Source organism: Varroa destructor, unplaced genomic scaffold (assembly GCF_002443255.2).
Source record: "Varroa destructor unplaced genomic scaffold, Vdes_3.0 BEIS01000004.1, whole genome shotgun sequence".
NCBI classification, from domain to species: Eukaryota; Metazoa; Arthropoda; class Arachnida; order Mesostigmata; family Varroidae; genus Varroa; species Varroa destructor.
Genome location: NW_019211457.1, coordinates 38,291,208 through 38,308,052, shown reverse-complemented (window position 1 = coordinate 38,308,052; position 16,845 = coordinate 38,291,208). Strand labels below are relative to the sequence as shown.

General features: G+C 45.5%; 1 protein-coding gene across 4 annotated transcripts in view; it reads right to left on the bottom strand.

Moving 5' to 3' along the window:
- The window catches only part of L (zinc finger protein Lobe), a 172,525-nt gene that overhangs the window by 128,417 nt on the left and 27,263 nt on the right, over nt 1-16,845 (bottom strand). The window lies entirely within an intron of this gene.

The following is a 16,845-nucleotide window of genomic DNA, read 5'->3' as shown; positions in this document are numbered from 1 at the left end:
AAAAACAAAGAAATGCGAGAATGATGATAGGCCACTTATTCTTCTGTTGAATAACTGCTGATGAACAGGGATTGTTGTATATCGTTATATAGCAATATATGAAGGTAATGATATAGGTCAGACATAAGGGCCGCATCATCCACACCAACAGAACGAGATCTTCCTTCCTCGTAGTCTTTCGAATGTCTCGGCTCTCGACAGACCATTTCTGTCATTATATATAAATCAGCGATCGTACGCACTTTATATTTATGCTTCACTTCTAGACTGATCCGTCCTGTGTACACACAATCATACCTCTCCTATCCAGAAAGCGCTAACTTCTGGCTGTTTTTTTTTTATGTATGTGCTACACTATTGTGTGTATTTGCTTTTGTGCACAACTATCTCGAGTAAGTTCTGGTCCGTTATCAAACTATTGGCACAGGGATCGTGCAAAAAGGGAAGGGCATCAAAAGAATAAGTTGAATCGCTTGTTTCTACCGCCTGCGTCACGCTTTGCTAGAACTAACGGTACAATAACAAGATCTAACTATTCCCCCCCGTCATTAATCGATGATGTACAGTGATCGTTATCGATTTTACCGTGTTTCTTGTGGTGCTCGACTACGACACACCCTATCACTTGACGCTGCCGTAAAATCGTCGAGAATTTGTTAAGATCTGTGACAAAACTTTGCTCGCTGCTTTCTTGTCGTTATTGTTGTTATTGCCGTTGTTGCTGTTTTCGACGCTTTGTAGAGACAGGATCTCGGTTGATAGCTAGTGCTATATTCACCCTCGGGACCGCACAGCGGTGAGGCGCTTGTTTATGTCTTCGACGCGCTGGATTCAGATTGTTCCTAGTCAAACTATGGACGTCTTTGACAATGACTTGTTTACATGCAGGCAATTAGATTACGTAAGCTAAGCTCGACGAGTGTGTATCCTAAACTCGCTATGCTAAATATGCTTTCTACATGTCACAGAACTTGTCAATGATACCGAAGCAACATCGATATGATTTGTGCCATTTCTAGAATTGCCGATGGAAAAACACTTGGGGCAAAGCCGCTTCCGGAAATGCTGTGCTTGGTAGTTATTGCTAGCAATGTAATCTGTCGTCTTTGACCTGGAAAATCTACAAAAAGAAAATCTCGTCATGACAATGGCAGGCCAAAGTGTGACGGGCCGCACGGCATTATCGGCTTAAAGCCCAGCTACTGTCACTGCTACTACTACCCGCTTAGGGATAACGGTTTTATTTATCTCGTTCTGTAGAATGATTGCGATGCCAAAGTCGGAAAATTTTGTTAACACCAAAAACAAAAACTTGTTAACGACAAATAATTTACTATTACCGTTATATGCGCAATTGCGAAACAAGAGGTCTTCCTCTTGTTAAATAAGAGCTGTAAGAAAATAAGTTGAAAGAACATTTCCTTACATAAACGAATGAAAAATGTATAGATGGATATGCTCTGTGTTTTTGCTGCTTTGTACACGTCCCTCTGCGCGTAAGATCTACTTGCACATATCTAATGGATAGAAACAAGTCTCTAATTCGTTCCGATTACAAGTATTTTACAAACAAAAAAAAAAAAAAACATTATGGTCAAAGGCTGCATGCGATCCAAGGGTAAAAGTAAGCTAGTGCTAAGCTTTTTAAGCAAACACTCTGACAAAAGTACTAAAAAACTTCCAATTTTGTTAGATCATAACAACAGCTGAATCGCATGGTGAACGGGTCATCAGAAAAATTATTTAATTAAGAAAAATTAGAACGCATTTAATTACTTTAGGTATTGGTTGACTCCAGTAGTGGCGAGCTTCTACTGCGGGTGGCCGTCAATCCCTACTTCAAAGCATATTATATAGCTTGTGCACCGTTGTCATCGAAGTTGCGCTCCGAAGCCTGTCACTATCAGACGAGTGCGCCCTTTTTACTGAACAAATCTTATAACATTTCTTTTTTGTTGGTTCTAATTTTGCGTGCACTCTGAGTCTTCTCTACGCGAAAACTGATAGACTAAGTGTAAGTCAATTCGGATTTGCCCATCCGTCGTATTCAACGTCTTGGATGAGCTTTTTTGGAAATTGAAAAATACCACATAGGGTCCACATCTATATATTCTTCAGTTTATCCATACTAGACATATTAAATCTAGATTAAAGATAAACCTTAACGACAAAGCTGTTTTGGTTTATCAGCAAACGTTAACGATTTAAATTAAGGTGATCGATCCTTCATTTAGGGTATTGATGGCTAATACCATGCGTCTGTATGGTGTGTCGGTGACCCGTTACCAGCAGGCATTGACTATCCATTCCGTTATCGAGACTACGTATTTACTATGATGATGGTTCAATCTACGAATCGGAGGAAACCGGAGGTCGTTGTTGTAGAAATACCTAAAACCACTTTTGAAACTGATAGCATTTATTTGTTATGGGGTAGAACCGTAGATGAAGAAGCCGCCGGACACCGATTCCTCACAGATACTCTTCCTTTAATAGGATAGAAATAGAAAAGCAGGCACCCTATCCACAATAATGTCCACAACGAACGTCAGGTCGTAATGTCTTATAGTCATTGTGACCTCTTGCCAATGTATGCCAGCTGTAGTATATATGGGGAAAAAAAATAGAAAGAATATGACGCTCATAGGCATGTTACGCCTCAATTATAGCGAGCCTTTTACCAGTTGTCGACCTTGTAGTTCTACTGCAAACGGGTCGCAACCCAGACAGAAGTGTTGTGATTTTCCAGTTGTATTCCCTTGAGACTTCATCGGTTCTCTATTGCCTCTTCAGCATATGAACGTCGTGCCGACTTAAATCAGTCCTAGTTTGTGACAGCAGCAACAACAACAACAACAAAAATCACGGACTAAAACCGTGACGGGTCTGGCACAATGCACAACACTGTGCAACGCACCGGTCTCACGTTCATTTGGCGTTAAGTTAGGTAGCCGTCTGTGGTGGGTGGGTGTGGGTGGACACCGCTGACTACTGCTACTGGAAAATACACACGTACGTAGGTGGTAACAATTTGCGTTGTCATCATTCGATGTAGACGCCGTAAGTTCGTCCTATTTTACCTTAGCTACCGACTAAATACTGCTGCGTCGGCTTTAATCTTCTTTTTGCATTTTCTTCTTCGACGATTTGCAAGTGTTCAACCCTCACAGGTAACTGATTGGCTGTTTGGCGAGCTAACTAATTGACTGATTTACGTCTGTACGCTGCCTTTATTATATGTTTCAAAGGACAAGCTCAACAAAACGCAGAAAGTTACGCTCGTAATTAGATAGTGGACTGCTGGTAAAGTTTGACAGCAACACTGCTCGGAACTAGTAACCGATCGAGGCTGTAGTCTCATCAATGAACGCTGAATATTGCCGCTTATCTTGGACGCCGTTGGGACTATCCGTTGAAAAATACAAAAGACAAACCTCCCCTTAATACTGCCACTTGTTGGTTCACAATTAACATCTGTCTAGTACATCGTAGCGCTGTAAACATGGCGTTCGCGTACATTGCGAAGTCTGCGGCCTGTCATTGTCGTCTTTACGCATTGTCTTTGCTGTCAGTGCTTCTGCTCTCGATACGGTACATTCGTCCTGGTCGTCTATTTTGACTCGGCACTTAACGCATCGGTGTGTGTTCTTCAGTAAGAGACACAAGGGGAGCGTGCCGATTCGCGGGGGAGTCGATGCTGGCCAACGGGTCTTCTTTAGCCCAGTAAGCGTACTGGACTCATCCGGCTTACGCCGCTAGCTCCATTCATTCATTGCTAGTAGTAATAGTGCGTTTTAAGAAAGTTGCTTAATGTAAAGTGGTCCTTAAAGCAACACTAGCCGTGTCTAGCATACAGCCATAGCCGTATCTTATCTCTACGTGTTCACTTCGCATTCGGACTGAGGTTCAATAAACAGGAGCCAGTAGGAGCAGGAGCAGCAGCAGCAGCAGTAGTTTTTGTGTAACGCTAATCGTTCAACTGTTGTCTTGTGCAATTTGTTTGGGACGCATCGCGGCACGCTTTGGCTTGTGGCAGGAAGAAGACGGCGGCGGCGGCGGCGGCGGCGGCGCTAGATGAGGAACCGCAGCTTGTTGTGCGCGAATATTTGCATAACAACGATCGCTGGGTTGTCTAGTTGTGCCATCCCAACGGTGGCGTCTATCGATGACGGCGGCTAAGTCGCAGATGCCAAGATATTCGTTGACAAGTAAAGCTGAGGAAAATGTTAACAACGTGGTAAGCGTAAGGCCTCGCGTGGCAGAAGAACAATCTTACGATGGTGGCCTCGTTTTCGTCGATCCGGTGGTCGGGGGACGGGTGAGGCTTTTGCCCTCGGCAATGCCTGGCTTGTGTCTATGGCCATTCAGCCACAGCAAGGCGACAATGTTCGAGCAGTCTTTTGACTGGAACTCGCAGGCATGGTCCGTCTATCATTAGCCGTGCTATCCAAGTGTCATTAAGAAAGTCTTTTCACTAAGGACGAATGAGAACCCTTAGCGAGTCACTGGACAGGGCGCTCACTGACTAGTCTACATTGTGTATTCTGCATAATCAGAGCTATTATAAAGCGACAGTTCAATATCGTGCGTACGTAAGCGGGCGAGCAATGCTGTGACGCTATCGCTATCGAAGAAAAATGATAGAATGAGCATTTTGCTCGATGTGCCGCATTTTAAATTACAATGGCACGGCTGAGGGATAACGAAGCTGCCTTTCTGTCAAATTTCCCGTTGTCTCTCACAGAGCTATTTTCTGTCAAAGTCCGTTTTGTGCTATAAATATCTCATCTATATATATATATATATATATATATCTAAGCGGCTCTTCCGGAAGTGTAGCTATACCTACGGCTTCTGTTTGCGTGCGAGTGGTGTCTAGTGCAGTGTCTGAAGCATCATCACTGTTGTGAGCAGACGATGGACGAGTCTGGCCTACTCGATGCGCAATGTAACACGACATGTCAGGTGTACGTCGGTCCGACGCGACTCATTGGAACAGAAAAGTGGCTCTATTTATGCTGCAACGTCTACCGATGAATTATTCTCTGATTTCTAACGCTCGCGTCACGACTCGTTCGCCATATCGACGACTACGTTTGCGCTGGTGGACGCATGCTTCTGCCGCTTTACACTCACCGACGTTCCCGGGCCGACTTCAGGATTGCCGCTGCCACCGACCCTCCTGTTCGTAGTCATGAACATATACACCAAAACAGCGAGTGACGTTGGCTGTCCTGTCACTTAGGAATAGGGGGGGGGGGGAAAAAAGACCGTTTCTTTTTGGTAGCTAGGAACTGTGATAATCGGCATCTAAATTTTGACACATTGGCACGGAGGCGCCGATGCAGCCGCGTACGAACAATGTCGTTAGTAGTAGTACTAAGTAGTAATAAAATAGTTAGTAGTACTAAAAACTACGCGCACTTACTGAAGTACGATATCTTGTAATTGGTTTAATTCCATTATCCTATCGGCCAGCCCATGGCACTTGACCAACATTTACATCAGCATCAACCAAACGTTATAGGGTAGTTTCTATAAAAGAAATTCGATTTACCGCTTTCAACTTTTTTTATTAATTACCATGGGTCGCGGGCATTGTGCAACAGAAAACGTACGTCGACCTTGAGTAGGAGTAGAATCAGGACCTATATTTATTGTGTTTCTCTAAGCAGTGGCTTTCTAAATGAACCTATATAACGGACAACAACAACTTGCGTCACTGTTCAATTCATTATTCAAAAACAAAATATAGTGTTTTTATAGCAGATTTTTTACTTGTGTATCTAAGCACTATACAACAACTATTTTTGCCCTCAGCGATCAGCTACTAAAGCAATGAAATCGACTAAGCGTTGTCCGATTGCTGGGCGACCGGCCTGGAATATTTGGGCCAGTGGCAAGCTATGCTCATAGAAGGCCGCGACGTAAAGCCACCGTTCGCTGTCGCGCATCGCCGAAATTAGTTCCGAAAAATTGTTCTTTCAGGCACAACAACGGTTCTTATTTCACTTTCCGTTCTGTGAAAGAATACGTGTATCTTGGAAAATCCGTTGTTTTGCCACTAACTTTTTTGCTTCATCGGAGTTACTCATAATAAAAACGAGTCTCAAGTGATACACGTGAATCCACAGCGTATATAGGCGCGCACGGTTGTATAACGTTAACACATCCTTTCTTATCTATGCGAGTCTAGATACATAGTCATTGATTTTCCATATACCGGTAGAAGCTATACAAGAGCTCTCATTCAGACGCTCGTTGCAATAGTTCCTCCTTTCTTGTCACAGGCCGGTCACGAAACGGTATCTTATTCCAGAACCAACTTTTGATGACACCAATGTCGCTAGCGGCTCCTGATAATAAACGCTCTATTATGGACAGAACTATTTGAACCCCTCAGAGATCCCACGATGAGAGCCAGCGGCCCGTAGCTCGCCGCCCGCCTACGCAATACGTGTTACTGACCCACGTAAATACAGTACGGAGGCTGGAACGCCGTGTCAATGTGCCGAAAGGTTGCATGAACAAGCGGCCATAGGAACGGAAGCGCGGCCCGTTCTTTTGAGGGGCGCATTTGTAGGACAGCGAAGCCCATGTCAGTCCCACACATTTGTACGTTATTGGCAACAGTAATAAGGTTCCGAATAGGAAAGAATGGGCTAAGTGCACTGTTTGAATAAAATATGCTTTATCCCTATGTGAGTTTTTGAGGTTTTATCGGGCACAGTCTGTGGGGTTCATCATTACTTTCTCTTATTTCAGCTTGCTTTTCAGGCCTTTCCACACAACATGTTACACAGTTTCTCCTGAGTGACATTTGTGGCTGCGGCTTTCCCGTCGCCCCTCAATCTGGTTAGGTCTTCGTCGGCTTCTAATAATTGAGTCAGGGGTTAATTACAGATATTCGAGAGAAACAATATTAGTGATATCTTTGATCATCGTTTTCATGGACCGAGCTCAAATGTATATCTTTAAAATACTTTTGAACTTGATTTCTCGTCAATGACCTCACATCGAGCAACAAGTTTGCTATTGTTTTACAAATGCCTTCATTTGCTTTTCCGTAAACGTTCTTCGAAGGGGATGCAAAACGGAAACGAATTGCTCGCTACTCTATGCACGTGTGAGTATATACAACAGTGTTTACATATTACTGCATTTTAAAACTAAACTGAACTTTACATACACTTTACACATATCTCTTATACATATCATAGCCAACGGTGCTCTTTGAGGTCAATTGTACGTTGATAACAACGGTAAAAGAGAAATAAAGGCACCACTGAAAAAGAAGATGGTCTTCTTTCAATTTCGAGCTTTAATTTGTAATTCGTAATGCACAAGAAAGATGGATTCTTCCTAGAATCAACTTCCGTTTATTAACTTGTAGTCAGAACTAGATGTTCTGCGAGCTGTAAATCTGTCGAGGGGCTCTCAGAAGGATGACCGAAAACATGAGGAATATCTTTCAGCGTAAGGTGCTATATAAATCGATGCGAACAATAGCTTTTACTGATGTTATTATCCATTCTTCGAAGTAGGCTGATTTTCTCGGCCATATATTTCATACGTATTTGACATATGCCAGTACGCATTAGCACTATGAATTTACGCTCAATTGTGAGATCATCGCGACGACTTGTCTTCATTATATTCAAATTGGGCCACTGCAGTGAAACGTGGTGCCCGGGCAACCTGATTAGTCTGGCCTGGACCTGGACCTGGGGCTGAAAAAATGAGAATGATACTGATGGCTAGTGGTCGTAAATAGAGACACGCCAAACGTCACCAATATTGCTACATATGCGATAAGTGCTGGTGTCGCTGTTAGCTTGATTGGCGGATGCTCACCCGCTTAACTCGTTGATTAGTTCAACGGTTCGAAACTGAACGAAGTGCGCGTCCGTCTCTTGTCCCTTCTGCAACTCTTTCTGTCTGTTGTGACAGAGTCTGAATGAGCTGATGGCGGTGCAGACAACAACGACAACAATAACAATAACAGCAACAGCAATGGCGTCGATTCATGCGATGACGCCGCCGACAATGACGAAGACCACAGCATAGAAACGAAAAAAGATACAATAGGGAGCGTCTGCTCTAAGGGTTAACATGCGTTAGATGTTTCGTACTGGTTTCTTTCCATTGATCCACTGCTATCGCAAAAAACTATCTGGATTAGACCTATATGACTGTATGACATTAGTCCTATAAAATAGGTGTAAATCGATAAGCTTACGTAAAATTGTTAGCGAACATTCCTCTTTGCCTCCCTTCAACAGAAAGGTTACTTCTGGGCCTATATTGATGAGATTCTAGTTTCAGTACAAGTCAGTCTCGATATATGGGTCAGTATCAATTCGGTAAATGAAAAATTGGCGAATTTTAAATAGACTTAGATTTCCTAGGCATATTTCTAAGGCTGACTTTTGACAACACTAGAACTCGTTCGAAATAGACATTTAGAGGCATACAATTTCAATTGAAAATGGTTCGCGGATGGCTAACAAATCGTACTGGTAGGCGTAATTGTCGATCGTACCGCACCTGGTTCCGGCGAAGCACGGTTTGTCTTAGGCGTGAATGCTTGATAATAGGTTATATCGTTTCTGTGTAATTATGCGTTCTTAATAGATAGAGGACTATGTATCGTCACTCAAACGGAGCGTAAAAGTTGTATCGAGCTATTTCATTGTAAGCCTGTGCTCTTATGGGAACGTAGTTATACATTATAAGATATTTATACTACGGCGCCTTGTGTGAGCAAAGACGCTAAAAACAAGATACTTGAAATATTTTCTGCAACTTTCTGTGGTACCGCTATTATTTAGAAAAAAGTTTTTATTAGGTAAGTGCATACTTCTAATGTTCCCTGTTCTCTTAACGTGTTTACTGTTTGCTTACTTCTATATAAGTATTCGCTTTCCTCTAAAAGCCCGCTGTAATTTTATCGTATTATTTCACAGTAGGTAGATGTTGCTCCAAACAAAGGTAGATGCTATCAGCATTCTCGATACATACTCTACTTAGCTTTTCGCCAACGTCAAAAAACCACTGAAACAACTTGGGATATTTGTGCCCCAAACGGTGCGGACTCTATATCTGACAGGCCTGTTTAATTAATAAAGACACATCGATCAGGGAAAATTCATAGTAGTACATTTGTTGAAGAAGAAGCTTTCAAAAACCGGTCAAACGAATTTTCGCTACTAGGCAAAAAAAAGTTTGATGCAACAGATTCAGTCTATTAGCTGAGTTATATAGAAGAAAGGAATAAAATGGGAATAATTAGTTACTGTTGCAATGCACGTTCTGTTGGGTGGAAACGCCATATATAGCAACTATACATATATATATATTTTTTCGCTATCACTTCAACGAACGTCCGTTGAGCCATGTGGTTTTCAGAAACGCGCTTACTGCATATCACTCATATTTCGTGTTGACAATTTATAACTTGGCTAGCTGAGAACTTATTTAAAACTGCAAAATCCCCATACTAATAAGTTTTTAGCACTGAGCAAATTCCATGCAAACTTCTACACCAGGTCAGGGTTTAGGCTTTTTTTTTTCCCGTAACCATTTTAAACAGCTAGACGTTTCCACATCCAGAAGACAAAGTTATCAGAGATGTAGGAAACGGAAATACGACTATACAACAAGATCTACTTTTTCAGCCTATTCATTGATTTTTTGTGACAAAAGCTAGATTTTACGCAGGCGATAATGGAATCTTTACGATTTCAACCGAGCGCGACTCTTTCTCACATCCACCATTCATACTGCTTGGTGGCGCCATCTGGTTACCCGACAGGGAAGCTTCTCTTGTATGGACTGAACATCAATCAACGTATCGTAATAGGTATTTTGAATTAAGGTGGAAGTCGGGAGGCCTGTTGCCGGCACGACCACACGTCATTGGGAATAACTCTACGCAAATAAATAGGCACCAAACGACTGAAGAATGACGAAAAGTGTCGACGTAAGGAGAGATGATGCTCTAGTACTACTCATTTTCATTAAAACGACTTGTAAATCTCTTCTTGTTAAGATCTATTATATGAAGAGCAAATGTATAAAAAATTTATAAACAAAATAGTTTATCGTTGCCAAGTATGGTTCTAGGAAATAGTTCCGTGAATAGTTGTTTGCATATTTCTACTACTAAGTGAAGTGAGTTATCCTTGTTTTTAAAGGTGGACACGGAGCTTTTTTCCTGTGCACTTGAGATACACGCAAAATGGTCCTCTTTGAAATAGCCCTTAAAGCAGGACTTCAATACGTTCTTCGTTTGTACTATGCAACAATGTAACGACTGCTACTTGTCGAATAGAACGATTTGCTCACAATACAGGAAAGGGTCAACAGTTTGCTCCAGACTCTCCTCACGTTTCCAGGTAATACAATTGTACTTTTTAGGGAACACATTCAGAAAATGACTAAGCTATAAGGATCTTCATGCCTGAGCGCCAAGTTACGCACTAATCTGGATAAATTGGCCAAATTCGATACGAAAATCATCGGATGAATATATGATTTGCCAATTCAAGACCGGCGGTACGTAATCAGGCGTTTGATTTTCTGAACGTGACTGACATACCTGGCTTCTAAACATGATAAGCTAGTGTCTAAAACTGTTAAAAATAGCAATAAAGGAGTCTCAAGATGTAATAGTATAATTCCTTAACCAAGCAATATTGTAGCTGACAATCTAACAGCATAACTACAAATCGTAAGCTCGCACAGCTCAGAAAGCGGAGTAAGTGCCCGCCGACACCATTCATGATCATAGTTGACATAGGTAGAGTGCACGTAGGTAACACGGTAGTTGGAAGTTCTTGCTGAACTCTCAATCACTATGTCCGGCTCTTGACTTTGTTTTGGTTTTTGACATTAGTTGGCAACTAAAGTAACTGCCATGCGGCATGGTCTTTACTCCTCTAGTACCGGCGTCCAGACGTGTAACTCTAAGACTCCAGGAATGGGGGGAGGGGAAAGGGTGAAGTCCCCACCTGGGAGACCTCGAACTGGCAGCTTCGTCTGAAGCATCAGTAGAGTCCGATGGCCCTACATGCCTGGCCCTCTCTCCCCTGGAAGACACCCAAATACTTAGGAATGGAGGAGTCTTCGGGAATCGGTTCTTGTAGTAGCAGTGGTAGTGGTAGTACGGTTGCCTGACGCTTCTGTTGCCACTGGGTGGTATATTGACGAAGAGAAAGAGGCGGAGAAAGAGGTAGAAAGGCGAGGGAAGAGGTTTGGCCATCGTGTAAGCTAAGTCCCCACAGACGAGCCCTTCAGTCCCTAGGGACTCGCCTTATGAGTGTGCACCCGCCGTTCAGACTTGCTTGCATGCTGTTCCTCGGCTGCTGTACGGCTGCGCCTTAGTCGTATCCCTTTTGATACTCACACACAGAGACTCATGCTTACGTACATTCTACCGTTGGGCCCTCGGAAGGTCCTTGTGGGCGCCTGCTGGCTTGACACACGGGAAGGGTAGTAGCGCAAACAGCGGTTAGGTTTACCAGCATGCTTGCATGGGAAAGGCGCTCAAACACACATAGGGCGTAGCCAAGCTGGAAGGAAGTTGTAGGTTGGTTAGGTTCGCTTGAAGAGCTGCTGGGATGCGACTCGTACAGCCCTTGAGTACCCTGCAGAACGTTGCTAGAGCGCTAATGAGCTCAGAGCCAGGCTAACGCTCTATAGAGATCCACTACGCCACGGGGTCTGGAGTTGGTGGATGGGGACACCCACTCTGACGCCGCCTTTTCCACGGAAGAGACTGTGGTGGTAGCACTTAGTACAGCCAATCGTGTTTCGCTTCCACTGTAGTGAAGGCAGGCGCTACCTACTTACTTGCTCCGAGATGTCGACCTAGAGTCTGGCGCCTGTTGAAGTTATTTATATATATATATATATATATATATATATATATATATATATATATATATATAGTATAGTAGCTAGTTCGTTCAAACTAGCGGGACTGCTGGTCTGAGCACGCCGTTGTCGTTACCTATGCCGCTATTGTCGCCTTTACTGTTGCTGTCGCCGCATTTTTTCAGCCTAATACAACGGCTTGTGTTCGCAATAACCTAGTTTCCGGAGACTTCCAATCCAACAGCCCCGGCCAGTCCAGCTCGGCCAAGGCCGGTCAATCGCAAGTTGGTTCGCGAGCGATTGGGTTTTTGCAAGTAAGGAAGTAAACGCTAGCTTGCTGATTCCATCAGTCGGTCGGGCGCCCGCACCCTTGGACGCAAAGATATCACGCGGAAGGTATTTGAGTGGGCGCTGCTACTCTCCTCAACAAGGTCCTTGCAGTGAGTCGTTGGTAAACCTGCAAGGAGCTTGGTGTCACCACTACCCGGGGCTGTCCCCAGGGAGCTACGTAGAGAAGCAAGCCACCACGGCGAATGGTAAGCAAGTCAGCCAGTGTGCGAACTAACGGCTAACGGGAAGCTGGCATGGCTGTCTGCTCCGTGCGGGGCACTAGTGAAGCTGAAGCTAGCCTAGCCTTCTATGTTCGTCTTTTTCGAAGAGTTCCGAGCAGCGAGCGAGTCAGTCGACGTTGTTAGCTAGCTACTCTTTCACTGCAAATGTCCTCCACTCGAGGGAATAGATCCAAATATATCAGGAAACAGGAGCACCAGAGGAGCTGAGCTCAAGCTCTTTGCCAGCGGCGGCAGCGAGCTGCGAACTGCAAATGGCCGCCTGCCTAAGAGAGGGAGAGGCTGTGTGCGGCAACCGACCCTTCTAGCAGCGAGCGAGCGACCCACCGACCGATGAAAGCGAAAGGAGATGTGTCATGGGGAAGCGGCAGCGGTAGCGACTCGAGGAGCGAATGACGGTATCGATATTGTTGTTGTTGTTTGAGTACAACGGCCACACGTATATACGTACACGAACGCATTTCTACAAGCCAATACACACACATACATGAACATTGTACATACACGACGATATACACAAGTGACACATGCGTCCATCAGTACGTTAGTTGCCGCGGCAACAACCGACAGAGAGACACCTCGTAACACAATGCCGATCTACAGGGCGGTTCACATGGGAATGGGACGGATACCTGCTGGGAGCCAGCTAGCTGCTACATAGGTACTGTTGTTGGTTCTCAGCGACGAAGCAGTAAAGACGCAGGCAAAGGACAACCAGCAGTCACTGCCGTTACATCCGCCATAGCTCCACCGCTTTGCTGCGTGATCCGATTCGAGAACATCACACACTACTGCCAAACGAGAGAGATGAACTGATAAAGTGACCAATCCTCTGTGACACGGCTAACGTGATTAGTGCCTTTATATATATATATATAGGCACATGCCCCCCGGACCGAGTAGTTATCCGTTCATCCGGCCACTTCCTAGACTGACTTCCGCCATCTGACTTCAGCTGTAATGGTAGCAGCCGTAGTAGTGATGGCCATGAAGAGGCCCGTCTAACCTTCCAGGTCCCCTACCTGTCTTGCGCGGAAGGCATCGTACCCTTGTATGAGTACTGCGTGTGAGCATGCTACGCGCGTTCGCCAATGTAGCAGCCCATTGTTATTACTAAAGAAACCGCGACATTGTATTAGTCATTATTCAAGTAGGGTGACGCAGACAGCTGTGACGAATTCAGCTTTATGCGACTAAACAACACCCGCTTATGCATTTAGTTAATTTCCATGGGTGGTTCACGCCGTAGAGTACACATACATATGTACACCATGAAGTATCGTGGGAGCCTCAGGTTGATTTGGAGCGCGCGGAACATCGGTTGCCGTATGTAGCTAGAATTTGCTCCAGCAGCCGGCGTGTGAGGAAGCCAGCAGTGTAACGCAGGGGGCTTAAGGGCGAGGAAGGGAAGAGAAAGGCTAGGGGGATAGAGTCAATTAGATATAAATTAAGCTTTGTCCTTTCTTGTTCTCGTTCCTATCTACCCACCAATCGCCTCTAGGGGGCCGCATTGGCAATTGACAGTCGTTCGCGTGTGCGGTACCTGGCATTAAAGTCTGTAGGCTGCCTGGTTGGGTGACCTTCCATCTTTACAAACTAACCTCCGCCGTGTTTCTGCTCTGACTACAAGTTAGGTCTTCAGAGACTAGTCGCTCGTCCAGCTACTTCATGTGCAAATGCCTATCTACTTGTATTTTCGGCTGATTACTTACCTAGTTAATTGTTGAATACTTTTTTGGTGGACTTTGTACAGTACAAGATAGGCCACTTTAGATTACGATAGACGAAGCTTGCAGAGTGTCTATGAAGCAAATCCTCGCCGCTATTACCGCTATCCGTCTGTTTTTTGCTCGCCAACAATTTTTGTATAGATTGTATGTATCACATAAAAACATTTTAGCTTGCACGCGATTGAGTGATTAATAGAAAAATGCTAAAATAGGACAACGGGGTTTTCCGAAATATAGACCTGATCTAGTAATACGGCGCCATGCCCCTCTTTTTGCCACAGCGGCTTTCCATCTGGCACCGAACTGGCTGTCAGCTGATTTGTACGGTAAATCTTTGGAAGTGGATCGGATCCGTTTTCGTGTGTGCGCGCGGGGGGAAAGGGTCTGCATTCATGTTCAGTTGAAGTGTTGAGCTGATGGGTGGCACCGGAGAGACAGCACAGTGAGCTGGCGCAAGTAACAACCTAGAGCCCTACCAAATGGCTCGAAGTCGTTGATGCACAGGCTGGAACCGCTAAGATCGCACTCAAGGCTTTAGCGGATCTAACCAACGAGGCCATACTTAGGCTACATCAGTTGGTCCAACTGCAGACCATCATCCATTGGTCAGCGCGCTTCCGGTAGTGGTTGGCCACGCGGCCGCATCGGTCCGTATGTAGCAGCAGCAGCAGCAGCGGCGAGAGCTAGCGATGGCTGCTGCGCCCGCCGATGCCGCCGCCGCCGCAGTTGCTGGTACAGAAGAGAAAAGAGTTTTGAAAAAATGACTCCCCAGAGTGCACTAGGATCTATCTTTGGATGGCCATCTCCAAGAGCCCATACGAAAAGCCAGCCTCGAGCTAAGCAGTTGGAATGTGAGCAAAAGAGAAGGAGATGTGGAGCGCTAGTAACGAAGATGGTGCGTGTCTGTGCAACGGATTCCACTCGAAGTGTGACTAGACGCGTCCGCATTGTTGGCTATTGAAGAAAGAGGTTGTTAAAAACGCAAATATCACCACCGTCTGCTACATTGTCGTTTTCACCGTATCAGCTACCAATATCTGTCTGACGCCGAACAGCGCACCTACTACGGCTCTAATGTAACTGTTTATTTTTCCCCGTTATGCATGCCTCATCAGGTAACCTGGTCAAACAGTGTGCAGCGTCCAATAATGTACAGTGCTACGATGCCGGAAGTTACGAGCAGTAAAGGCCTAGAGGAAGCGTCGTCTCAGCTAAAATTGGATGTTGTCTGTGTTAAATGCGTTGTGTACCATTACGTTTACAAAGTGAGTCGATGTGCCACGCTCCGGGCGAGCTTTAATAGGCTGCTACTGGTAGTAGTCGGAGTCTCGGAGTGGCAGGCGACTAGCTCTGCTGTATCCTGCAGTTCCAACGACGACGTAATTGGAGGCAAAGCCAAGCAACATACTACAGCCTATGGGAACGGCAGCGGCTTACGGCAGAGACTACTGAAGGAAGGCTTCCTTTCTTCCAGGGCTTTCGTAGCAGTCCCATCTTCGTGTGCCTCTCACTCCCTATTTCTCTCAGTTACTCTCACCAATGCCGATGCTGCTGCTATCGCCGCGGTGGATCCCAAGGTCCCCTGGCTTTTCTAATGTAAGGCCGACCTGACGCTGTCCGTTCGTTCGTCCTCAGTCGGTCCTTTCGCTGAAGCTCCGTGCTCTTATCCCCTAGGGGCCCGCTGTCCGCCCTGTGCCGACCGAACGGCAGCAGTGGCCGCTGCTACCGCCGGAGTCCCCGATGCCATCTCAACTCTCACATCCACCTATGAGGGAGCAAGAGAAAGACCTAGATCTGCTGCCATATCCCCCCATCGCTGCCACTTTCATTCCACATTCAGCCGGCCATCCAGCTAGTCCTTGGGCTTGCTGGTCGACTGGCTGGCCAGCACGAACTAGCATGCCGGTTGGGAAAGAGCGACGGGGAGCTCTGTGCTACTTCTGCCAGAGGGACCAGTGAGGGAAGGATGGCGGCACGGGACGAACTGGGGCCAGCAGGGATCACACAAGCGAACGACGAATAGCAGGAGGCAACCGGTAGGGAACCCCTGGATACGAAGAAACTCACTTGGGAAGCAGACAGCAGTTCCTCTTAGGGAAACTACTGCTGCTGCTCTTGAGCCAAGTCAAGCCGACTTGATTCGGTGTGCCCGAAGTCCCTGCCTTCCCGCTTGCCCCTACCATCTAGATCGTAGCAGCCTTTGCGTAGCTGTGCTGCTGCACCCCCACGCTAACTATGCATTTCGAAATGCGAGAACCATCGTCCATCGTGTGAGGGCCATATTTGATGCATTTCATGTGTGAATATCCATCCGCCGCAGCAATGGTCACCGCATACACCAGTGGGCAATGGGCGCTCTGGGCAGTTCACCCGGGCTCCTCGAAAGCCCTCGAGGGACTCGTAGCCGACGGAGTCGGTAGCAGCGGACAGCCGCTAACGGGTAGTGGGGATGCAGCTGCCGCTCCACTGCCTGTGGCGTGTTAGCTATAACGGCCTATGGTTATATCAACTAGAAAGGAACTATTCGCCGGATGTTCGACTACCCCTTCTCATATATATATATATATATATATAGCATATATATATATACATATATATATATTATTTTAACGCGGAAAGGAATACGAGCCTGAGCAGTGTGGTGTAGCAGGTGAGCACGGAAGCGCTTC